The following is a 26,794-nucleotide window of genomic DNA, read 5'->3' as shown; positions in this document are numbered from 1 at the left end:
TTCTATTAGGCAAGTCACTTAACCCTATTTGCCTCAGTCCCTCATCTGTAAAATGAGCTAGAGAAGGAAATGGCAAACCACTTCAGTATCTTTGGCAAGAGAACCCCAAATGGATCACATGAAGAGTCAGACACGACTGAGAAGACTTAACAACAAAAAATTGGTCAGATATATCTTCACATAACCATCGGATCTGTTTTGTTAATGGATTATTGTACGCTTTAATCCAATTTTCTAAGCTATTTCAGTTAAGTAGATTGATCTATTATCTCCAGGACCAAATCTATTCTTTATCTTCTACAACATCTCCTGTTCTCCTCAGCAAAATTTTAGCTAGTACTCAAGTCTTTAACAACTTTAGGGTACAGAACATCAAGCTGAGAAGAAAATCAGTTTTCAGACTTTTGTCTTCAGCCATATCCTATTATATTCCAACATTATGTTCCAACATCTGTACAACCTACTCATCTGACTGATTAAACAAGGACTATGAAATCTTCTGAAGAAAGTATAACTCCAAAGCACCACATAGGCAATTTCTTTCAAATGATGATTCAAATTGTTTTCTTTAATGATCTCTATTTTTTTTAATGACTTCCTTAAATCTACTTTAAAATTACTTACTCAAGGAAAACTGGATATTCCAATTAACTTAAAATGAGATCTTATAGATTATAGAATTCAACCACTTCATTTTTCAGATTAAAAAAAAAAAAAAAAGACTGAGAGAAGACAAGTGACTTATCCAGCTGAGGTCCCAAAGGCAAGTAGGATAGTCAGTGGCAGCACAGGAACTAAGACCCTGGTCTCTAGATTCTGTCTGAGAATATGTTCCCTAGACAAAAGCTGGTTCCTCATTTCATCCCCTAGAGGGGCGTAGAAATACTTCATTAGGAAGGACAAAGACAGGCCTTGCTAAACAAAATTTTAAAAATCTTCCAACCTTTCTCTGACAAAGGGCAAATTTTACAAACAGAACTAGAATACTTAAAACACACTTACTTCAGTTCACATCAGTAAATTCACAAGTGGAAATGACTGATTTTTAGATCTTTTACTATTTTTAAGGGAGGGAAGAGATGATATAGAGCAAGAGGATTTTGATCCCATAGTATAGTATCATCATTAAAGGGAGTAAAAAAAGGATGTTTAGGACTAGGGAAAGTGAATGCAAGGGATTGGAGTTGGGAGTCTTCTATATGAGGACGAGATAAAGGGCCAATTTGCCTGTAATACGTTTCTTCCTTCCCACCATCTCGCAGAATCTGTTGCTTCTTTCTAATTCCTTCAAGAATCAGTATCCCTGGCTGCTACTGCTTTCCTTCCCCAAACCACATTAAATTTCTATCTGGACAGAATGAAAGCTCCTCAAGGGCAGGAGCTGATCATTTTTTACCTTTCTATCCACAACCCTTAGCACAGTACCTTACACATGTAAGTGCTAAACAAATTTTTCCATTGAGTGTATATACATTAGTATCTCAGCACACAAACCTCAAGACCACTCTTAGGTACCCTACTGTTTGTTATGAGGCTCAGAAGGTCAAACAAGGTGTATCCATGATGTAATGTTTCAATGAAAGAGCACTGTGACTCTTAATATCATCTAGGCTCTTCTTCAAATTAATAAAAGCAAAAAGAATTTCCATTTTAAAAGATGGCATTCAACTTCTTCCCTTGACTTCTGTTTCCTAAAATCATGCAGAAGCAGTATTTTGTTACACATTAATGCATGGCAGGATTAACTTGAAATGCAACCCTATAACCTTTTTTAAAAGAAATTAAGCACTCCCTTGCATGTATTAGTCAGAAACACACAGGCTGAATTTAAATAATACTCTGCTTTGCTTACCAATGTAAAAGTCAGAAATTAATCTCATTACTTTAAAGGTATTTAAATAAAAAGAGTGTTGAGTAGATTTGTCTTAAGATTAGGCCACTTACTTCAAAGAAATATATCAACACATATAACTACTTAAATGAGTTGACTGTATTTTCCTAAAATCCTAACACAAACAGTAAACATTTGATTTTTAAAAATTAATTATATCTTTGAAATACATTGATCCATTTTTTCAATCATTCATATTTCTCAATGTATCCTTTCAGTAAGTCAATGAGAAGCAAGTCTTTGCTGATATTTAGTATCACAGACCTAGGATTTGAAGGGACACGAGACCAAATCCTTTATGATTTAAAAAAATCACTGAGAAAAAAATAAAACTTAGAGGTTAAGAGGTTACACCCATGTCACATCAGGAGTAAACAGAAAGACTGGGATTTGAATCTAGGTCCTCTGAATCTGTACCTGGTACTCTCCTTCCACAGATCAGGGTCCATTTCATGTAAAACAAGATTTTATCTACCAATGTCTGGTAAAGGAAAGATGCAACCTCTATTAGTTCCATCCCACAATTTCAGTGTTGTAAAAGGTTCTACAAACTATCAACAGAAAATAAAAAGTACAAAAGAATCTTTTTAAAAAAATATTGCTAAAATGAAAACAGCTGAAAGTTTAAGATTCCTTTTCAAGGCTCTAAATGTCTCATGGCTGTTAAGGGAGTAAAGTATTCTAGTCTATCATCTCTTAAAGTGATCCTCCCTAAAGTGAAGTGAACCAACTTTTAGTTGTGGGAATTAAACATTCAAACTAAGATAAATGATAGGTATGAGAAATCATGTTTCATGGTTTGTTTTCTGAGACAAAAATATATCTTTTAAAATCCACTATTGTCCAAGGGAAGCTAACTACATGATTATCTATGCCATGGAACATGAAAATCCCCAAAGAATTCAAAAGGTGCTGAAAATATTACAAGGGGCATAAGAAAGCTATAGCACATTAATCTGCATTCAAAAAGTGACAAAATATAATCAAAGAAATGCATCATCAGGAAAAGGAGACAGACTGGTCATATAGCAAAAGGGAAGGAAAAGAGATGGAGAGTCCATATAATGTGCTCACGCCCATGAAATATTTAATGATATATACTTTCTTACTCAAAAATCTCCAGTTGCTCCCCATTACTTATTATTTCCAAGATCAAATAAAAAACCCTCTTTGTCTGGCTTGTAAAACTCATCAAAGCTTTCTAGGCTTTTTTTTTTTTTGACGTTTTATTTACCTCCATATTCTCTCTGCCCAGCAATGCTGGCCTTGCTGTTCCTCATATATGATCCTTCATCTCCCAACTTTGTGCTTTTTCAGTGGCTGTCCCATGCCTAAAACTCTTCTCCCTCCTCACTTTTACCTTATGGTTTCCTTCAAAACTCAGCTCAAATCATACTTTCTGCAAGAAGCCTTCTTAAGTCTGTCCCACACTGCTAATTCTTTTCCCCTACAGATTACATCCAATTTATCCTATATATATTTTGCTCATACACAGTTGTATTCATGTTGTCTCTCCCATTAGAAAGCAAGCTTCTGCAAAGGAAAGGACACATTTTTGCCTTTCTTTGTATTCCCCAGAGATTAGTACAGCAGCTGACACATATTAAAGCGCTTCATAAATGCTTACTGACTGGCTACAGACATCATCACAGAAATGTATCCTTTGTGATTTAGTAGTGAGAGTTTCCCATGAAATGTTAAGAAACATAAAAATACTCCAGCGCACTGGAAGATTTTAGGGAGGGAATGGAGAATTCACAAAATTTAAAAAAAAAAAAAGCATAGCTGCACATGATCTATACTGGTAGATACAGTACTCACTTGATAAAATCACTGGTCCATAAAAATGTCACAGTGTAAAGTGTGAAGGAGATGAGTATCGTACTATGCTTTGCCCCTGACATGACCATATCTAGAATAATACTTTAAATTCTAGGCACCAGTTTTTAAAAGACATTGATAAACTAGGACAGCGTCACAGAAGGATAACTGTAATAGTGACTAGAATGGAGATCATGTCACAAAAGGACTAACTTAAGAAAATGAGAAGGTTCGGACATTAAAAGAGAAGGCTTGGAGGGAGGGAGTTCTGTTCAAATGAAAACCTATCATGTGAAAGAGAACAAATTTGGTCTTCCTACACTCAGAGGGCAAGACTGTCAGTAAAACTAGAGAAAAACATATTTTGGAAAGGTACAAAGGGCCACCTTACCATTTCTTTTACTCATGTGTGCACTATACCTATCACCAATTATAGTTAACACCCACAACAAGAGAACATTCATAAATCGCGTTACTGACTGTATGGTGGTATCTAAACCAAAATGGTGATGGAAAAACTCCTGCCTCTATGACAGACATTTAATAAATAAAAAGTTGCTTGCATTTTCAAGACTTAAATTTTTAAGTAAATAACCAAGTTTACCAAATATTCTCTAGTGGCAAAGGCCTTAACGTAAAAATTAGTTTAAAGGTCTAAGTTCACCTGAGTCTACAGTACAGCCATATTAAAAATGCTTACTTTCTAACTCAGGAGGAAATCTGGGTTCAAGAATAAGATGTGATTTTGATTGCACATCGACAGTTACAGTGAAGCATTCTAACATACTGCGTAGACCCACATTCTCAGTTCTTCTCTATGGCTACTTAGTACATAATATCTTTCACTTAGACATCTTAAAAGGCTTTTTTAAAATTAATTTTATTTATTTTCAGTGTTCTACAATCATTACCATGTAACTTAGAATTTTTTCTCCCTCCCCTCCCCTTACCTTCCCCCTCCCTCCCCAAGACAGCATACAATTTTATATAGGTTCTACACATACATTCTTATTAAATACATTTTCACTATAGTCATGCTGTGTAGAAGAATTAAAATGAATGGGAGAAATCATATAACAAACCAAAATGTAATCCAAAAGAAAATGATCTGCTACATTCTGCAATTGAATTTCATAGTTCTTTCTCTGAATGTGGAAGGCATTTTGCCTTAAAAGACCACTGGGAATTTTTTTAAGTCCTTGAATTCCAACGAAGTTCCTCCAAGTCTACCAGGAAAAACTCTCGCACACTGTGGCCATTGCTGTGCAAAAAGTTCTCCTGGTTCCACTCCTTTTGCTCAGCATCAGATCATAAAAGTCTTTCCAGACCTCTCTGAAGTCTTCTTGTTCATCATTTCTTATAGCATAATAGTATTCCATTACATTCGTATATCATAATTTATTCAGTCACTTCCCAACTGATGGGCATCCCCTTGATATCCAGTTTTTGGCCACCACAAAGAGAGGTGCTATAAATATTTTTGTACATGTGGGACCTTATCCCATTTTTATGATCTCTTGGGGAGACAGTTCTAGAAGTGATATTGCTACGTCAAAGAGTATGCATATTTTTGTAGCCCTTTGGGCATAGTTCCAAATTGCTCTCCAGAATGGTTGGATCAGCTCACAGTTCCACCAACAATGAACAAGTGTTTCAACTCTCCCACATCCTCTCCAACACCTATCATCTTCCTGTTCTGTCATGTCTGCCATTCTGATAGGTGTGCTGTGGTACCTCAGAGTTGTTTTGATTTGCATCTCTCTAATCAATAGTGATTTAGGGCATTTTTTTAATATGATTATAGATATCTTTAATTTCTTCCTCTGAAAACTGCCTATTCAAATCCTTTGACCATTTATCAATTGGGGAATATCTTGTATTTTTGTACATTTGACTCAGTTCTCTATATATTTTAGAAACACGGCCTTTATCACAGACACTAGCTGCAAAAATTCTTTCCTAGTTTTCTTTCTTTTTTTTTTTATTTAACTTTTAACATTTATTTTCACAAAATTTTGGGTTACAAATTTTCTCCCCTTTTATCCCCCTCCCCCCCCAAACCCAAGCATTCCAATTGCCCCTGTAACCAATCTGCTCTCTCCTCTATCCTCTCTCCCTGTCCATGTCTCCGTCTTCTCTTTTGTCCTATAGGGCCAGATAGCTTTCTTGACCCCTTAACCTGTATTTCTTGTTACCCAGTGGTAAGAACATTACATTTGGTCCTAACACTTTGAGTTCCATCTTCTTTAGCTCCCTCCCTCCCCAACCCTTTCCCTTGGAAGACAAGCAATTCAATATAGGCCAAATCTGTTTAGTTTTGCAAATGATTTCCATACTAGTTGTGTTGTATAGGACTAACTATATTTCCCTCCATCCTATCCTGTCCCCCATTACTTCTATTTTCTTATGGTCCTTTCCCTCCCCATGAGTGTCGACCTCGGATTGCATTCTCCTCCCCATGCCCTCCCCTCCATCCTCCCCCCCACCCTGCTTGTGCCCCTGTCCCCCACTCTCCTGTATTATGAGATAGGTTTTCCTATCAAAATGAGTGTGCATTATATTCTTTCCTTTAGTGGAATGTGATGAGAGTAGACCTCATGTTTTTCTCTTGCCTCCCCTCTTTATCTCACCACTAATAGGTCTTTTGCTTGCCTCTTTTATGAGAGATAATTTGCCCCATATAACTTCTCCCTTTCTCCTCCCAATATTTCTCTCTCACTGCTTGATTTCATTTTTTTTTTTTAAGATATGATCCCATCCTCTTCAATTCACTCTGTGCACTCTGTCTCTATGTATGTGTGCGTGTGTGCATGTGTGTGTGTGTGTGTGTACTCCCACCCAGTACCCAGATACTGAAATGTTTCAAGAGTTACAAATATTGTCTTTCCATGTAGGAATGTAAACAGTTCAACTTTAGTAAGTCCCTTATGACTTCTCTTTGCTGTTCACCTTTTCATGGTTCTCTTCATTCTTGTGTTAGAAAGTCAAATTTTCTTTCTAGCTCTGGTCTTTTCATCAGGAAAATTTGAAAATCCTCTATTTCATTGAAAGACCATTTTTTCTCCTGAAGTATTATACTCAGTTTTGCTGGGTAGGTGATTCATGGTTTTAGTCCTAGTTCCTTTGACTTCTGGAATATCCTATTCCATTCCCTTCGATCCCTTAATGTAGAGGGAGCTAGATCTTGTGTTATCCTGATTGTATTTCCACAATACTTGAATTGTTTCTTTCTAGCTGCTTGCAATATTTTCTCTTTCACCTGGGAATTCTGTAATTTGGCCACAATGCTCCTAGGAGTTTCTCTTTTTGGATCTCTTTCATGCGGTGTTCTGCGGATTCCTTGAATATTTATTTTGCCCTCTGGTTCTAGAATCTCAGGGCAGTTTTCCTTGATAATTTCATGGCAGATGATGTCTAGGCTCTTCTTTTGATCATGGTTTTCAGGTAGTCCCAGAATTTTTACTTTGTCTCTCCTGATTCTATTTTCCAGGTCAGTTGTTTTTCCAATAAGATATTTCACATTATCTTCCATTTTTCGAATCTGCACGCTATGTTCTTTGATATGTCTTTCTCATAAAGTCCTTAGCGTCCATCTGTACCAATCCAGTTTTGAAAGATCTATTTTCTTCAGTGAGCTTTTGAATCTCCTTTTCCATTTGGTTAATTCTGCTTTTGAAAGCATTCTTCTCCTCATTGGCCCCTTGCACCTCCCTTGCCAACTGAGTTAGGCTAGTTCTCAAGGTGCCAATTTCTTCAAGATTTTTTTGGTTCTCCTTTAGCAGGGAGCTGATCTGCTTTTCATGCTTCTCCCTCATTCCTCTCATTTCTCTTCCCAGTCTTTCCTCCACCTCTCTAACTTGATTTTCAAAATTCCTCTTGAGCTCTTCCATGGCCCGAGCCCATTGGGTGGGCTGGGACACAGAATCCTCGATTTCTGTGTCTTTGCCTGATGGCAAGCATTGTTCCTCCCCATCAGAAAGGAAGGGAGGAAGTGTCTTTTCTCCGGTAAAGTACCCTTCAATAGTTTTATCTCTTTTCCCTTTTCTGGGCATTCTCCCCAGCCAGTGACCTGACCTCTGAATGTTCTCCTCACACCCTCCTCGCCTCCTGGTCCTCCCAGCCAGTGCCTGGGAACTGAGATTCAAATGCTGCTTCCCGCCTTAGGATTTTTGGCAGGGGCAGGGCTGCTATTCAGTGTGAGAATTAAGTTCAGGTGGTCAGGGGCAGGGCTGCCTCTCTGGCTCAGTTCCCTCTGGGGGTTTATGCACAGACCTTCCACAATGGATCCAGGCTCCCGCCCATTTGGGGAGCCCCTGTCTGCAGCCGCCTCTCAGCTTCTATCTCCTGGGGGGGCCGAGCCATGGGGGCACCCCACTCCCCTCTTGACCTGCCAAAGACACTCTCTCACCTACCCCTGTCAGTCACCTGTTGGTGGGGGGGCTTGTGCCGCCGCTGGAGATCCCGTCTCTGGAGCCTTCTCGGATCTGTACTTCTCGGAGCCACGGCCGCCGCCGCAGGTCCAGGCTGGGCTCCGCGTCTGCAGCGCGACGGACCTTTTGCGAGAGGTTTGCAGGTCCCTCTGTGGGTGGAGGGACCCGCGTGGCCGCTGGAGATCCTGTCCCCGTAGCCCGCTCGGATCTTTTCCTCACGGTGTCGCTGCCGTGGTAGGGCTGCCCTCTGCTCCCCGTCCCGGCGCCCAGTCCACGGCGCGAAGGACCCCCCGCGAGAGGCTTGGAGGTCTCTCCGGAACAGAAATCTCCCTCGCTCCAATATTCCATGGTCTCTGGGTGCAGAATTCGCCCTGGGTTGGTCCCCTCTAGCCGTTCTGTGGTTTGTGGGTTCGGAGCTGTGTGTATGTGCGTCTTTCTACTTCGCCATCCTGGCTCTGCCCCCTTTCCTAGTTTTCTGCATCCCTCCGAATTTTGGTTGCATCCGGTTTGGTTGTGCAAAAACTCTTCAGTTTAATGTAATCACAATTATCCATCCTGCACTTCATAATTTTTTCTATCTCTTCTTTAGTCAAAAATTCTTCCCTTCTCCATAAATCTGATAAATACATTATATGATAAATACCAATTTGTCCATAGTATTAATATACCTAGATCGTGTACCCATTTGAACTTCATTCTTCTGTACGGTGTCAGGCATTGGTCTATGCCCAGTTTCTGCCACACTGTTATCCAGTTTTCCCAGTAACTTTTGTTGAACAGTGAGTTCTTATCCCAGACGCTGGGGTCCTTGGGTTTATCAAACAGTAGATTGCTATATTCATTGCCTACTGTGTCTTGAGTACCTAGCTTATTCCAAAAGTTTTTAAAAGATGATAACGTTATGCTTTATGAAATATTTTCCCTTACCAAGACTTACATACAGAAATCCTCTTTCCTATACTAAGGTCATAGGGAAAATCACTAAAAAGATGCAGGCAGGAGTTTCTTGGATAAGCAGGACACACATTTCTGTAGTCCCTTAACCTGTCTGGACCTGCTTCTGCCTTTCTAGCCACATTCACTTAACCTGAAGCTCAACTTTAGGAATTACAGATAATATTCATGAAACCCTCTGGCTTTGAATTTTTCTTCCCTTAAAAGCACTGTATATGGAATTTGTCTTCTAACAAATGGAGAATGCAGCCAACTATGAGTAGATAAAATTAGGACATCTATAATTTATTAAATAAATTTTTATAACGAGAACATAATCCTACTTAGAGTAATTCTATAAAACGTAATTTCCTTAGATTCATATTGAGCAGATGTCTCATTCCAATTATTAAAACCTTTATTAGTAGAAGCTTTACCAACCAATCTACTTATAATTCATAATGCTACCCACAGACTATAATTGAATCAAAAATGCTTTTATTTACCAACTCCTACATTTTTCCCTTTTCCATCTTAAATAAACAGTATATCAGTTAAACCTCTAAATTTTGCAGTAGTAGCTAGCTTTAGTGAACTGATTTAGCTAATAGCATTCATGTATGTTATAAAATGGAAAATTAAGGGACTCTAAATGCCACAGAATTTATTCAAAATTTAGATTAATTTTTGTAAATAAAAAATTTAAGACTAAAATAATTACCTCAAACTGTTAACTATTCTGTACTCAACATTCCTCTATATTTATTTATTCAGTTTTTAAGTTTTCAACATTCATTTTTATAAGATTGGTTTGTAATTTCCCCCCCCCTTTCGTCTCTTCCCCTCTCCAAGAGGGCAAGAAATCTTACGCAGGCCATAAATGTACAATCATATTAAGCATATTTCCACATTAGCCACCTTGTGAAAAAAAGATTGAGATCAAAAGGAAAAAAACACAGGGGGTGAGTGCATGGGGAAAGGGGTGGGCAGAGGAGGGAGACACAGAGATAGAAAGAATAGTATGTTTTGATCTACATTCAAACTTCATAGTTCTTTTTCTGGATATGTACTGCATTTTCCATCATGAGTCCTTTGGAACCATCTTAGATCATTGCACTGCTGAGAAGAGTCAAGTCTATCAAAGTTGATCACTGTACAATGTTGCTGTTAATGTTCAACATTCCTTTAAAACTGAACTCTTAAGATCAAAGGGTTTCAACCAAGACCATGGAAATAATCTGGTCTAATCTTAATTTACAGATGAGGAAACTGAGACCTTAAGGAGAAGTGACTCAAGATCACTGCAAGAACTGACACTAATATCCAGGTCTCCCCCTTTCAGCCTAGTGTTTTTCTCCACTTTGCCATGCTACATTTTGCTTATTTTTAGGAGAAAATTTTTTGGTAGTTTTTGCTTGAAGTATCACAAGGAATGAGATATAAAAGATATTAACAAGTTACACCAACCTGTCTAAAGGCAAAGATCATCAGAGTCACAATTCTCAGGTTGTTAAATGGCTTAAGAAACACATTATTCAAACAGTCACTGGGCGTGTGTGTGTGTGTGTGTGTGTGTGTGTGTGTGTGTGTGTGTATTGTTATAACAAAGCTGGAGAGCTGAAAAGGAGGAAAGTATACTCAAAGAGGGGGACGGAATTAACAAGCTTTAAAAGTAACACCTTTTAAATGAACTGTATGCTGTTGCTTCAAGCTTTTCTTTCAGTGAGATGACTTTAAGAGATGGCATTACTGTTGGAAACTAAAAACAACTACACAGGACACTTTCAAAGGACTTAGGTTATCATAGATAGAGAAAGAAGTGTGGCCTGCGGTGAAAAGGTCAATACATTTCTATAAAATGAGGATGAAAGACAAAATAGGCATTAAATAGGTTCATCTATACTATATGTGGGAATGCCAACTTTTGTAAAGGGAGTTCTATTTCCATATATAAGATGAGGAACCATGAACTAATACTTTAAAGACATCAGTTCAAGGCATAAAGCATAAGAAGATTATAATGATAACAGTAGTTGCACTCCTGGCTTTGGTAAGGGTGCTATAATGGAGCCAAAATGGCATAGACCAGCATTCACAATGTGCTATACAGTTTTAAACATACTTTAAGCATATTATCTCAGATGTACAACAAATCTATGAGATAGTTACAAGAAATATTTATTACCTTCAATTTAAAGATGGGGATAAACTAAAGCTCAGAAAGGTGAGATAATCTCCCCAGAGTCACATAGATATGAGTGTCAGAGGCAAGATTTGAATTCAGGCTTTTGCACCTCTAAATTTAGCACTCTATTTATTACACCTCAAAGGAGGACAAGCATGTGAGTTCCATGAAGTATATTTAATCTTTGTATTTCTCTTATCTTTAGGCTAAGCAAAAGGTTCTATATTAAGCAGGCACTTACTTAACAAAGGTTTATAGAAGTTGAAATGAAACAAAGACTAAGTCAAGAACTATTCCCAAGTCCAGTGAAATGTACTTTTCAACAGTGAATATCTCTAAGCTAATTAGTGGTCATTCGCATAGAAAAATGGGGCTATAAAAATGTAGATTTAGTGTTTTAATTGAATCCTCTAAAAACAAAGTAAGTTTTTTATTCACACACACACACACACACACACACAAAACACATTACCATAGGTTGAATTATGTACGAAACCTCAAAATATGCAGCAGTAACAAAGAGGGAGTTTGGCACAGTAACAGCATGGACTTTTTAGAGTGCTTCCACCAAGCCCAGCCAAATACCTGTAAAAAATGACTAAACAAATTCTGGAGCTGCAGAACCCACAGAATGATGGAGTGAAGCAAATCTCTAGCCCAAGACAGTCTGGAAAGTCACTGGGAAATGTCTATTGCGCCACACTGGGAGAAAAGCACAGTCCAGTATGGGCCACGAAGGCACAGAGGGGACAGATCTTGGGGGTACTGAAGCTCTCATGTCTGTGGTAGTTTCCAGACTTCATGACCCCAAAACACTGAGAACAAATTGAAAGGTCAGTGGAAAAACCCTGTGGGACCAGTACAGGAGAGTGGAGTGGTCTGGTCCCAGCCCAAAGGTTGCATAGAGGGAAGGGGGTAGAGGGAACACCAGGCAGCCACTGTTTCTGGAACTCTAGGTCCACAGATTGTGGGGGGATCAAGTGGCTGACAGTACAGCCCTCAACCCCACTGGAAGCAAAGAACTACCTTAACAAAGAGCTCAAAAGTCAAGTAAATGGCTGGGGAAATGAGCAAAAACCAAAAAAAAAAGAATCAGATTATAGAATCTTACTTTGATGACAAGGAAGACCAAAACATGCAAACAGAAGACAACAAAGTCAAAGCTCCTCCATTCAAAGTCTCCACTAAAAATGAATTGGTCTCAGGCCATGGAAGAGCTCCAAAAGGATTGTGAAAATCGAGTAAGAGAAGTAGAGCAAAAATTGGGAAGAGAAATGAGTGATGCAAAAAAATCATCAAAAACAAGTCAACTGCTTGCTAAAGGAGACTCAAAAAAATGCTGAAGAAAATACTTTAAAAAATAGACTAACTCGAGGCGGAGCAGAAAGACGCACATACAGTAGCTCTTACCCCACAGCCCATAAAATACCTGTAAAGAAAAACTCTCAACAAATTCTGGAGCAACAGAAGCACAACAGAGTGGAGGAGATTTCTAGCCCAGAGTGACCTGAAAGACAGATGGGAAAGGTCTGTCCCACCAGACCCTGAGCAGAGCCTAGCTCAGCCTTGGCCATGAGGCACCAAGAGGAGCAGATCCAAGCAGGCTTCAGGGACAGAATCTCCAGCAACAGCGCAGATCCCTCAACCTACAGAAGCCAAAGGTCAGAGAGAGGGTCTTTTCAACTGACTGAGAAGGGAGCGGGATGTCCCCATAACTCAGGCCTCCTCAGGTGGCAGCAGTAGAGGCAGCAGCAGGCAGGGCTCCCAAAGCAGGTAGTAGCCTGCATCCATTGTTGAAAGTCTCTTTGTAAACCCCCTGAGGGAGCTGAGCCCTGTGTGGCTGCCCTGCCCCAACCTGAGCAGCTTCTCTTAATCTCACACTGAATAGCAGCCCTGGCCCTGTCTAAAGCCCCTGAGGGTTTGGAGCAACTCATCTGAATCTCAGCCCCCAAGTGCTGGCTTGGCAGAACTGGAGGCGAGGTGGCTGTGGAGAGGAAACTCAGAAGTCAAGTAATTGGCTGGAAAAATGCCCAAGAAAGGGAAAAAAAATAAGACCATAGAAGGTCACTTTCTTGGGGAACAGGTGTCTCCCACCATCCTTTCTGATGAGGAAGAACAAGGGATACTGTCAGAGGAAGTCAAGGCCTCTGCCTCCAAAGGGAACTTAAATTGAGCTCAGGCAATAGAAAACCTTAAAAAACAAGTTGGGAGCTTATGAAAGGAGAACCAAAAAAACGCTGAGGAAAATAACAGCTGTAAAAAGAGGCAAACTCAATTGGAAAAAGAGGTCCAAAAAGCCAAGAAGGAGGAGGTTTTAAAAAGCAGAATTAGCCAAATGGAGAAGATTCAAAAGCTCACTGAACAAAATAATTCGTTGAAAGAGAGAATTGAGTTCAGGGAAATGAATGACTATGAGTTAAACCAAGCAGCGAGTAAACAAAACCAACAGTTTGAAAAAATAGAAGATAATGTGAAACATCACACTGGAAAAACAACTGACCTGGAAAATAGATCCAGGAGAAACAATTTAAAAATTAAGGGACTAACTGAAAGCCATGATCAAAAAAAGCCTAGACATTATCTTCCATGAAATTATCAAGGAAAACTGCCCTGATGTTCTAGAATCAGAGGGCAAAACAAATATTGAAAGAATCCACTGATCAGCTCCTGAAAGAGACCATAACAGAGAAACTCCTAGGACTATTGTGGCCAAATTTCAGAGTTCCCAGATCAAGGAGAAAATACTGCAAGCAGCTAGGAAGAAACAATTTGAGTACTGTGGAAATACAATCAGGATAACACAGAATCTGGCAGCTTCAATATTAAGAGATCGAAGGGCTTGGAATGGGATAGTTCAGAGGTCAAAGGAACTGGGACTGAAACCAAGAATCACCTACCCAGCAAATCTAAGTATAATACTTCAGGGGAAAAAATAGTCATTCAATGATATAGAGGACTTTCAATCATCCATACTGAGGAAAAGACCAGATCTGTATAGAAAATTTGACTTCCCAAGACAAGAATCAAGAGAAGCATGAAAGAGGAAAGAAAAATCATAAAAGACTCCAAAGCTGAACTGTTTACATTACTACATGGAAAGAAAATATTTATAACTCTTGAATCTGTTCTCAGTATGTGGGTAGATGGAGAGATTATACATACATACATACATACACACACACACACACACACACACACACACACATAGAGAGAGAGTACAGGGTGTGTTGAATCAGAAGAGATGATATCCACACAAAAATATAAAATAAAATAAAAATTAAGGGTGAAGGAGGAAAATACCAGGAAGAGAAAGGGAGAAATGGAACAAGGCAGACTATTACTCATAAAAGAGATAAGAAAAATCTTGTTCAATGGAGAAGAAAAGAGAGGAGGTGAGAGGAGAAAAATGAAGCTACTTTTTCCACATGTGGCTGAAGCAGGGAATAACATGCTTACTAAATTTGATATGAAAATCTGTATCACACCACAGGAAAGTAGGAGAGGAGGCGACAAATGGGGTGAGGGGAATGTTAGAAGGGAGGGCAAAAGGGAGAAGGAAGTCAATAAAAATAAACACTTCTGAGAAGGGACAAGGTCAATTGTGGGGGGAAAACAAGGGGGGACAGAGTAGGACAGAGGGCAATATAATTAGTATTATACAACATGATTATTATGGAAGTCTTTTTGCAAAACAACATATATTTAGTCTGTATTGAATTGCTTGCCTTTCCAGTGGGGCTGAGGGAGGGGGGAGGGAGAGAAGCTGGAATTCAAAGTATTAGCAACGAATGTTGAGAATTTTTATTGCATATAATTGGGAAATAAGAAATACAGGGAATGGGGTATAGAAATTTATCTTGCCCTACAAGAAAAGAGAGAAGATGGGGATAAGGGTAGGGTGTGGTGTGATGGAAGGGAGGGTACACTGAGGGAAGGAGTAATCAGAATGCAAGGTATTAGGAAGCAGGGGGAAGGGAGTGATGGGGAGAAAAACTGGACATGTTACCAAGTGAGGTAAAAGCAATTAGTATTAAAACAACTGATTGAATTAATTACTGAAAATAAATCAATGACATCTTTAGTTTGGGGAAAAGAATTTTAGATTAAATTTCCTAGAGGAAGGTAACCTCAGGTAAAATTTGATGGAAAAGTTAAGGTTTTAATGGTAAATTTGATTTTATGACTGCTATTTAATCAGGAACTAGAACATGAAGAGAAAGGCATGTAAGCCACTTAAGACTTGCCTCAAAAGATGTTCCTTAGCCAAAGTGAAATTATAATCATATTTGAAACTTGGTTATTGGAACGTGCCATTTTTAGATGCTATGAGACTAGTAAGTGACTGTTCTTCTGAGTCTAACTCTAACTGTCTTCATTCCTTCTTTAGGATTCCATATCTACAGCTAGAAAAGACTCTCAGATATCATCAAGCTCAATCTCTCATTTTATAGATGAGTAAACTGACCCAAAGTCACCCAGGTAGGAATCTTCAGAGACAGGATTTCTTTAAGCCCAAGTCCTTTGCCTGTACAGACAGTGCTCCTTCCATCACACTACACAGCCGTCCTTTGCAGGGCTCTCACAAGTTTACAGTGAATGTGTCTTGTTCTTCCTCTCCTCTGAGAAAAGCTAAATTCTTTTACAAAGACACAAAGCAACTTCAGAATGACACAGGTATATTGGAATGCCTCAAGTTATTTCACTATTTCTTGATCTACTTTCTATCTTTCCTTTTCTGGCTTTGGAAGGAGACAGACAAGAAAAAGGAAGGCTTAAGTTTGTCCTTCCTGGTCCTGCCTTTCTTCTAGTCTGGAGTAGTTGAGGGGTAGTATTTCTGGATATTTTTGAGATAGTTTAAGTATGATGGTCTGAGGATAAATGTGGAATGAAAAACTTTCGTTACAACTGAAGAAAATGCAATCTGTTAAATTCGCCCACCCAACTAAGTAACTATCAATTCTATACAATGTTTTTTGAAATTAAGAATCAGTGAGCTTTACATGTACAATTATATAAGATTTCTAAGTTAGGAATTCCACTTGTTTTCTGTTAGGTTAAAATAATAAATGAAAAAAAAGGACTAATTCACTAATTGGTAGGATATATCTATTTGCTTGTTCCATACTCTATCACTATTATTACTAGTATTACTATTACTATCTATCTAAAAACAGACCTATCTAATCTATCAAGGCAATACATGCCACATTGTTAAAAACAAGCTAGATTGAGAAGGAATATAAATATCTATTCTCTACAAAAATGTCTGATAACAACTCTTCACTACATACTGATATATGATTGCCTGTACATTCCCATTTAGCCTATTAATCATCTTATCCTTTATCTGTTATCTTCAAGGTCACTGTCTCTAGCTATCTGCCATATCTGAACAGTGAGAAACTCCCATAATATGTAAATATCTTGGCATGTGCCAGCACAAAAGAAAATTAATTGGTAAAATTATTTGTAAGGGAATTGTTAAAAAGTTTAATCAGAGATCTCCTGAGAATATGGGAATCATGCTTTATGTGTATATGACATCTCCTTCCATACTAATACATTTAACCTCTACACATAGCCAGCTTAAGTGAAGCTAATTTATCTCAACTAACTCTGATCCAGAACTAAAGTCATCCTGATTTCCATCATCCAAAGCTTGTATGTTGACAATATCATAGTATGTGCTTACTTTTAAGGCAGATCTTTGCACCCCTGCAAATGTCTGTTACCAAGGAGATGTAAAAAGAACTGACAATATAGAAATGCCTAATATTCTCCATTAACAGGATGATAAGTAGTGCTCAGACTCACTGATTCAGCTTACAAGCAAAACTCAAAAACATGTTCCCTCCCTTTGAAAATTATTTCTTAGGAAAAATTGGAGAATTAAAATCCTACTCAAATGAACATGAATAAACCTTTGGATGCCTGAGAAAATAGGTGCTCTGCTACAAACCAAATTAAACATATAGTCTATCCAAAAGTCATTTTCTTACTGTATATATGTAATACTAAATGGGTGGGGACAACCTAAGACACCTGAAAATGCTACCTATAGAAAAGTGGAAAAAACATTCCTCTCCCCCACAAATTAATCTGCTCACGAAATTTATTCCATATTAACAAAGCCAGTTCTACAAGCTTTGAGTCACTGAGCTTTTATTTTTTTTTTCCAGTCAAAGTAAAATAAAGTTTATTAAAGGTTCACCATATTGGGTTGACTCTTAATGAGCCTTGCCATTTGTGACACTTGTATTGACAAGCAGGCCAGATAGAATCTCAGCTAGACAGAGTCAGAGATGGACTGAATCTGAGTACCTTCATGGAGGTGGGATGGAATTTATATACAAAAAGACCTTAGGAAAAATCTAGAAGTGCTCTAGTAGTCTGGGAGGAGGGTCTAAGACGAATCTTGACGAGATTAGGGTAACTAGTAATGTAACCAAGGGGGAAACAGCTGGAGGCAATTGGGAGACAAGGAGGGCTTGGGTGGGAAGCAGGTGGGGCAATTCAGCTAGACCAAGGGCAACTGATTTGAGTATGAAAGGTCAGATTAAGTGGGAATATTCAATGGGAGTTCCCAGAATCTGAACCTCATCATTCACACCACATATTTCCACTGGGATGGAGTGTAGAGGCTCTCTATTGCTTCCTCGATCAAATATAAAATGATCTGGTTGGCATTTAAAGCCCTTCATAACCTAGCCATCGACTCCCTTTCTAGTCTCATACCTTCAGTGACAGTGGCCTTCCTGTTATTCTACAAACAAGACATATAACGTCTCTGCCATTTTCTCTGGCTTTCCCCTTATCTGGAATGCTCTTCCTCCTCTGCTTTGACTACCAACTTCCCTTTCTTTTTTTTTTTAATATTCATTTTTTTAATTTAAGTTTTCAACATTCATTTCCACAGAATTTTGAGTTCCAAATTCTCTCCCCATCTCTCCCCTCCCCCCACCCCAAAACACTGAGCATTCTAATTACCCCTATCACCAATATACCCTCCCTTCTAACATCCCTCCCTTCCCTTATCCCCATCTTCTCTTTTGTCCTGAAGGGCAAGATAAATTTCTATACCCCATTACCTGTATTTCTCATTTCCTAGTTGTATGCAAGAACAGTACTCAACAGTTGTTCCTAGAACTTTGAGTTCCAACTTCTCTTCCTCCTTCCCTCCCCATCTATCCCCATAGCGAAGGCCAGCAATTCAATATAGGCCATATCTGTATAGTTTTGCGAATGACTTCCATAATAGTCATGTTGTGTAAGACTATATTTCTCTCCATCCTATCCTGCGCCCCTCATTTCTTCTGTTCTCTTTTTTGATCCCATCTCTCCCCAAGAGTGCTCCCTCCTCCCACTGCCCTCCCTTCCATTATCCCCCCCACCCTGTTATCCCCTTCTCCCCCACCATCCTATATTGTAAGATAGGCTTTCATACCAAAATGAGTGTGCATTTTATTCCTTCCTTTAGTGGAATGTGATGAGAGTAAGCTTCATGTTTTTTCTCTTACCTCCCCGCTTTTTCCCTTCACTGAAAAGCCTTTTACTTGCCTCTTTTATGAGAGATAATTTTCCCCATTCCATTTCTCCCTTTCTCCTCCCAATATATTTCTCTCTCACCCTTTAATTTCCTTTTTTTAAAGATATGATCCCATCCTATTCAACTCACCCTGTGCTCTCTGTCTCTATGTGTGTGTGTGGGTATATGTGTGTGTGTATGTGTATGTGTAATCTCACCAACTACGCAGATACTGAAAAAAGTTTCAAGAGTTATAAATATTGTCTTTCCCTGTAGGAATGTAAACAGTTCAACTTTAGTAAGTCCCTTATGACTTCTCTTTGCTGTTTACCTTTTCATGCTTCTTTTGATTCCTGTGTTTGAAAGTCAAATTTTCTTTTCAGCTCTGGTCTTTTCATCAAGAATGCTTGAAAGTCCTCTATTTCATTGAAAGACCATTTCTCCCCCCTGAAGTATTATACTCAGTTTTGCTGGGTAGGTGATTCTTGGTTTTAGTTCTAGTTCCTTTGACTTCCGGAATATCCTATTCCATGCCCTTCGATCCCTTAATGTAGAAGCTGCTAGATCTTATCCTGACTATATTTCCACAATACTTGAATTGTTTCTTTCTAGCTGCTTGCAATATTTTCTCCTTGACCAGGGAACTCTGGAATTTGGCCATAATGTTCCTAGGAGTTTCTCTTTTTGGAACTCTTTCAGGTGGTGATCGGTGAATTCTTTCAATATTTGTTTTGCCCCCTGGTTCTAGAATATCAGGGCAGTCTTCCTTGATAATTTCATGAAAGATGATGTCTAGGCTCTTTTTTTGATCATGGCTTTCAGAGAGTCCCATAATTTTTAAATTGTCTCTCCTGGATCTATTTTCCAGGCCAGTTGTTTTTCCAATGAGATATTTCACAGTATCTTCCATTTTTTCATTCTTTTGGTTTTGTTTTGTGATTTCTTGGTTTCTCATAAAGTCATTAGCCTCCATCTGTCCCATTCTAATTTTGAAAGTACTATTTTCTTCAGTGAGCTTTTGAATCTCCTTTTCCATTTGGCTAATTCTACTTTTGAAAGCATTCTTCTCCTCATTGGCTTTTTGAACCTCTTTTGTCAATTGAGTTAGCCTATTTTTCAAGGTGTTATTTTCTTCAGCATTTTTTGGGTCTCCTTTAGCAAGGTGCTGACCCACTTTTCATGATTTTCTTGCATCTCTCTCATTTCTCTTCCCAGTTTTTCCTCCACCTCTCTTACTTGATTTTCAAAATCCTTTTTCAGCTCTTCCATGGTCTAAGACCATTTCATATTTATTTTGGATGTTTGGGATATAGAAGCCTTGACTTTTATGTCTTTCCCAGATGGTAAGCCTTGTTCTTCCTCATCCCAAAGGATGGGAAAAGATATCTGTTCACCAAGAAAGTAACCTTCAATAATCTTGTTTTTTTTCCTTTTTTTGGGCATTTTCCCAACTAGTTACTTGACTTTAGGATCCTTTGTCAAGAGTAGGGTATACTGTGGGGATCTCTAAGATCTCAGCTCCTCCCAAGTGGCACAATCAAGCGTGTACACTGGTCTGGGAGCAGAGAGAGATTTTTGTGCCCAGAATCTTAGCAGAGCTTCCTCTTTACAACCACCTAGCCTCTAGTTTCTCCAAGCCAACACTGGGGGTTGAGATTCAGATGAGCTGCATGGGCAGGGCTGCCATTCAGTGTGAGATAAAGATCAGCTCCCTCAGGGCCTCTACACAGAGCTGAAGTAAGAATGGGCTGCTCAGTGCCCTCAGGGTTTTTACGATCCAACAATGGATGTGTGCTACTCTAGGGGCTGCTGTGGGAACTGCTGCCTTCTGCTGATGTGGCCTCTGTGGCTGCTGCCTGAGGTTGGAGCTATGGGAAGGCCCTATGCCCTTCTCCCTTCTTGGCCAGCTGAAAAACCCTGTCACTGACCTTTGGTGCCTGTGGGTTGAGAGATCTGCAAACCACTGCTACTGGGACTGGAGATTCCGCCCCCGAACCCTGTTCACATCCTCCTTCCAGAGCCACGCCGCACTAAGTGGCCAAGGCTGGGCTGAACTTCACTCAATGTCCATGGGACAGATGTTTCCCATCGGCCTTTCTGGTCACCCTGGGCTGGAAATCTCCTCCACTCTGTTGTTCTGTGGCTTCTGTTGTTCTAGAATTTGTTGAGAGTCTTTCTTTACAGGTATTTTATGGGCTGTGGGGGGCGAGCTAGCATATGTGTAGCTTTCTACTCCGCCATCTTGGCTTTGCCCCGTCACTGAGCTTTTAAAATTGATTAAGATAAGCAGTAGATTTGAGTGTGAGGTCTAATCCTAGGACACTGAAGTAAACCTTAGTTTTGAGTTCAACTGTGATATACCTTCAAGAATCAAAAAAAAAAAAGAGGGGGAGGAGAGGTTCTAGGATGTTCTATGTGATACAAAGAAAAAGTAGGCAGCTATGTACAGGCTGAACAATATTCAAGAAACAACTGCTTAGGACTACTCTGAGTGGAAGAGTAATTAATCCATATTGCAAAACAATGTGCTCAATGACCCATTCAGGTCTAAGATGGAAGAGAATCAACCAATATCTAATGAGCCCACAAGCTGTAAGGAGTTCACACTCATGAAAGGTATCATCTTCCCTAACGCAGACTCTACAATGCATGAATGCAGAATGCAAGAATCTAGGTCATGTGTACATGAGGTCAGCGACTTCATTTTAATGTCTTTTTAAACAATACCTCAATTTTCAAAAGGTTTCTACCTTCCCTACTAATAAACCTGAGTGCTGACTTTAATTTTGTAAAAGTAGCTTCAATAAAAGCAATTTATTGAGGCAGGTTTTTTCTTATTTTCTTTCTATTTAAGGTAATTTCAATTTACTAAGTAGGATTGTAAAGCTTGCATGCTTACTGAACAAAAAGTCCATCTTTCACTGGGTAAGGAAGTGTAAGTTTTGTATGGAAAGTAATTGGATTTTTTCCCTTTTAATTGCCTCACTTGCAATAAAGCTTTAAATGATTGCACAAACATTTTAGAGTTTCCACACAGAAAAAAATGTAAGCAATTTACAAGCTTGCAGTAGGACTGAAAATATACTCTCCCCCTTACCATCTCTCCCCAGTACAAGCTATATACCCTTATGGTTACTTTAATAATGAGCAGATATTAAAAGGCTATAACAACGTTAGCTGTAACTTCCTTTTTTAGCCTTTGAGGCACTTTAGTATACATTTAACTAGTAAAGTACACGAGCATATATTTAGACTATAGCTTTCTATAACACAAAATTCCATTTTAACAGTTCGATTTTCAATAGGAAGCAAAGCAAGCTAAGAATAGACCAAGAACTTTACCATAGCTATTAAAATTGTTTCAAATATATTGTACCCTGTTAAACTGCAATGGAAGGCATTTTTCTTTATAAAAATCAACTTATGCTACTATATTTTCACTTATTCTGAACCTAAAATATTCACTTCTATAGTAGAATTTCTGACATTACCGCAAAAGGTAGTTCTTATAGAAGGAAGCACACACAAAGTACAATTGGTTAAGTTTAAAGAAAAAAACATTAGTTTTTATCCTCCATTCTCAAGTCTTCCAGAGTACTAGGAAAAAATCCTAACAGGAATTACAACTGCTGTAAGTAGAGCAAAATTGGTTTTTCCCTGGGAAGAAGATGGAGAATTCAAACTCCAGAATCTAAGAGCACTAAATCCAGCAAATATTGATTACTCCCCTGAACTGCTGTCAGCCATATTGATTAGCTGGTATAAGTATTGTAGTTCAGTCTACTTACAGAGTAGAAGTCTAGGGATTTTGAACTGTTTATTTAAGTACCATTCTACAGCTGTGAAGAGCCAGACTCTAAACACATGCTTATTATAAGAAAGCAAATGAAAAGGGGAGAAAATGTAGAACCCAAAATTTTGTGAAAATGAATGTTAAAAGTTAAATAAATAAATAAAAAAGAAGAAGAAAGCAAATGAACTCAATTTGTACTGATCTAAATAGCAAAGTAAACAAATAAGTAAATGAATGTATTTACTTAACCTAGCCAGAATTATTTCTCTCACTGATTAAAAATCACCTCACATATAATATCTGAAGTTTTCATTTTCTTTCTACACACACACACACACACCCCAACAGCATACTTATCACCATCAATTCAGAAATTCTCCTTGCTCACAAAAATATATCACTCCAGAATCCTCAAACACAAAGAACTATAAAACTGAGTAGTAGAAAAATTTGTATTAAATGCTACCCCACACAAAACAAACTTTTTCATCCAACAAACATTAAGACCTATTTGTTCAAGACAAGCGCTGGGCACTGATGATACAAAAAAGAACACACCAGACTGATCTTGTTGTCAAAAAACTCATAATCTAAAAAAGGTGAGTCTAGGAGGGGAAAGGGAGACAGCATAAAGACAGTTATGTAAATAATCAAGATAGAAGAGGAATAGAGGGAGAGTACAAATTACTAAGGAGAGACTAAAGCAAAAGGATAAAAGGAAAAGATCATTTTGACTGGGAAAAGTGGAGAAAGGAGTACAAAGAAGTTGAATCTTGAAAAGGAGGGCCTTCAACACACAAAAATGGATAATTTGCCAGCCCTTAAATTGCATATTAGTGTTTATCTGAACTCAAGTTCCTTCCACAGTGAGAAGCAGTACCTGGCAGAGTTAAATACAAATACTAAGAGGACTTGTAGCTATATTTGTTTTTAATTTACACCATGATCATCTGATAATTTCAAAATATGGTACTGTACTTTACTTTTCTACCACCACCAATGCCATAAATGCACTGCTAAACTGCTCTGTAAATCCCTCCAGTACAACCTGAATCTCTGACCTTATTCTAAGCACTATTTGGCCACTACTAATATGTCATTATTCTGTGCCTTGATCAGTGCTAATGGAATGTATTTGGATATTTAGAGTTATTTCATTTCCCCTGGCCTGTTTTTTCTTCCTCTATAAAATGAAAGGTTTGAACTACAAGGATATCTAAGGTCCTTTCCGGCTCTAACATTCTATAATTTACTCAATGATTTATAAAATATCACCACATTCTAAAACTTTTTGATGTTCTAATATGGAGAACAAATACAATTAAAAAAAAAAACTCGAGAGGCCCAGCCCCAAAATCCAATCCAATAGACTCCATACCCTTCAAGAAGTGAGAAAGGCTAAATTTAACAGAGAAAAAAAGAAGAAAACAAACCCACAGGATATAGCAAACAGAGAGATGAGGGCAAGGGATGAGTAAAGTAGGATTAAAGAGAACAATTTTAAATTCTATTCAGAATGTGGGTTATGTTAGGAGAATTTGGTGGATGGGTAGCTAATCCAAATGCCCAAAGCTTTTTTGAACAATATGAATTTATGGGAAGAGGCAAAAAAAAGGTGACAGAATGAAACTGCAAAGTCTTTGCCATACAGTTTTTGTCTACCATCTATCTATTTCAAGGAGGCAGGATTATGCTTCAGGCTAGCATAAGAAGGCAATCAGTTCCTAAAAAATTTGTATGTCATACATTTTATAAAACTATACTAACAGACAGGTAGTTACAGGTATTTTTTTACTTATGTGGTAAGTAAAGAAACTCAAGTAAGTAAAATGTCTTGTTCAGAATCACATAACAAATAAAGTAGAAGAGGTGAAGCTTGAGCCTAGGTCTTTAGATTCCTACCACATCCTCTTTTTAGTACATCACACTGCCAGCTCATTAGCAGATCACCCTCCCTAAAGGGCTATTAATCTACTAGAACAGTAATATGGACATTCGCATGATGAAGCATTTCTTCCATTTCCAATTATTCTAAAGCAGACATGCCTTTTCTCATTTAAAAGTTGTCATAAATGACTAAGTCAAAAGTGATATTTCAGGGAGGCGAGGTGGGTGTGGAGAGGAAACTCAGAAGTCAAGTAACTGGCTGGGAAAATGCCCAGAAAAGGGGGGAAAAAAATAAGACCATAGAAGGTTACTTTCTTGGGGAACAGGTGTCTCCCTCCATCCCTTTGGATGAGGAAGAACAAGGCATACTGTCAGAGGAAGTCAATGACCCTCTCTCCAAAGGGGACTTAAACTGGGCTCGGGCAATAGAAGACCTTAAAAAACAAGTTAGCAGCTTACTAAAGGAGAACCAAAAAAACACGGAGGAAAATTGCAGCTTTAAAAAGAGGCAAACTCAATTGGAAAAAGAGGTCCAAAAAGCCAATGAGGAGGAGGTTTTAAAAAGCAGAATTAGCCAAATGGAGGAGAAGGTTCAAAAGCTCACTGAACAAAATAATTCGTTGAAAGAGAGAATTGAGTCCAGGGAAAAGGAATGACTATGAGTTAAACCAAGAAGTTAGTAAACAAAACCAAAAATTTTAAAAATTAAAGAGGTGAAAGAATTCATTGAAAAAACAACTGATGTGGAAAATAGATACAGGAGAAATAATTTAAAAATTATTGGACTACCTGAAAGCCACAATCAAAAAAAGAGCCTAGACACTATCTTCCATGAAATTATCAAGGAAAACTGCCCTGATATTCTAGAATCAGAGGGCAAAATAAATATTGAAAGAATTCACCAATCACCTCCTGAAAGAGACCAGAACAGAGAAACTCCTAGGAATATTGTGGCCAAATTTCAGAGTTTCCAGATCAAGGAGAAAATACTGCAAGCAGCTAGAAAGAAACAACTTGAGTACTGTGGAAATACAATCAGGATAACACAGGGTTTGGCAGCTTCAACATTAAATGAATGAAGGGCTTGGAGTAGGATATTTCAGAAGTCAAAGGAACTGGGACTGAAGCCAAGAATCACCTACCCAGCGAATCTAAATACAATACTTCAAGGGAAAAAATGGACATTCAGTGATAGAGACAAATTTGAAGATTTCATGTTGAGGAAAAGACCAGGTCCATATTTAAAAATTTGACTTCCCAAGACAAGAATCAAGAGAAGCATGAAAAGGTAAATGGGAAAGAAAAAAAAGGAAAATCATAAAAGGCTCTCTAAAGCTGAACTGTTTACATTACTACATGGAAAGAAAATATTTTTATCTCTTGAATCTTTTTTCAGTATTTGGGTAGTTGGAGAGATTGTACACACACACTCACACACATAAACATAGATAGATAGAGAGTTCACGGTGTGTTATATCAGAAGAGATGATATCCACATACACACACCCACACAAAAATAAAATAAAATAAAATAAAAATTAAAAGGTGAAAGAGGAAAATTCCAGGAAGAGAAAGGGAGTAATGAAACGGGGCAGGCTATAACTCAGAGATAAGAAAAATCTTGTTCAATAGAGGAGATAAGGGAGAAGGGGAGGGGGGCGGGGAAATAAAGTTACTCTCCCCACATGTGGCTGAAGGAACAACATGCTCACTAAATTTGATATGAAAATTTATATCATACCACAGGAAAGTAGGAGAGGAGGCAACAAGTGGAGAAAAGGGGATGTTGGAAGGGAGGGCAAATGGGAGAAGGGAGTCACTAGAGATAAACACTTTAGAGATGGGACAAGGTCAATTGTAGGGGGAAAAATAAGGGGGATAGGGTAGGTCAGAGGGCAATATAATTAGTATTACACAACATGATTACTATGGAAGTCTTTTGCAAAACAACACATATTTAGTCTGTATTGAATTGCTTGCCTTCTCAATAGGGCTGGAGAGGGAGGAGGGGAGGGAGAGAAGTTGAAATTCAAAGTATTAGCAACGAATGTTGAGAATTTTTACTGCATATAATTGGGAAATAAGAATTACAGGGATAGGGGTATGGAAATTTATCATGCCCTGCAAGAAAAGAGAGAAGATGGGGATAGGACAGGGGTGGGGTGTGATAGAGGGGAGGGTACACTGAGGGAAGGAGCAACCAGAATGCAAGGTATTAGGAAGTGGGGGAAGGGGGGTGATAGGGAGAAAAATTGGTCATGTTACAAAGTGAGGTAAAAGCAATTAGTATTAAAACAACAGACAATTAATTACTGAGAATAAATCAGTG

General features: G+C 38.4%; 1 protein-coding gene across 10 annotated transcripts in view; it reads right to left on the bottom strand.

Moving 5' to 3' along the window:
* SMAP1 (small ArfGAP 1) overlaps positions 1-26,794 on the bottom strand; it is a 326,484-nt gene that overhangs the window by 34,345 nt on the left and 265,345 nt on the right. The gene's annotated exons all lie outside the window — the stretch shown is intronic.

Source organism: Notamacropus eugenii, chromosome 2, assembly GCF_028372415.1.
Source record: "Notamacropus eugenii isolate mMacEug1 chromosome 2, mMacEug1.pri_v2, whole genome shotgun sequence".
NCBI classification, from domain to species: domain Eukaryota; kingdom Metazoa; phylum Chordata; class Mammalia; order Diprotodontia; family Macropodidae; genus Notamacropus; species Notamacropus eugenii.
This window is presented reverse-complemented; position numbering and strand designations above follow the sequence as displayed.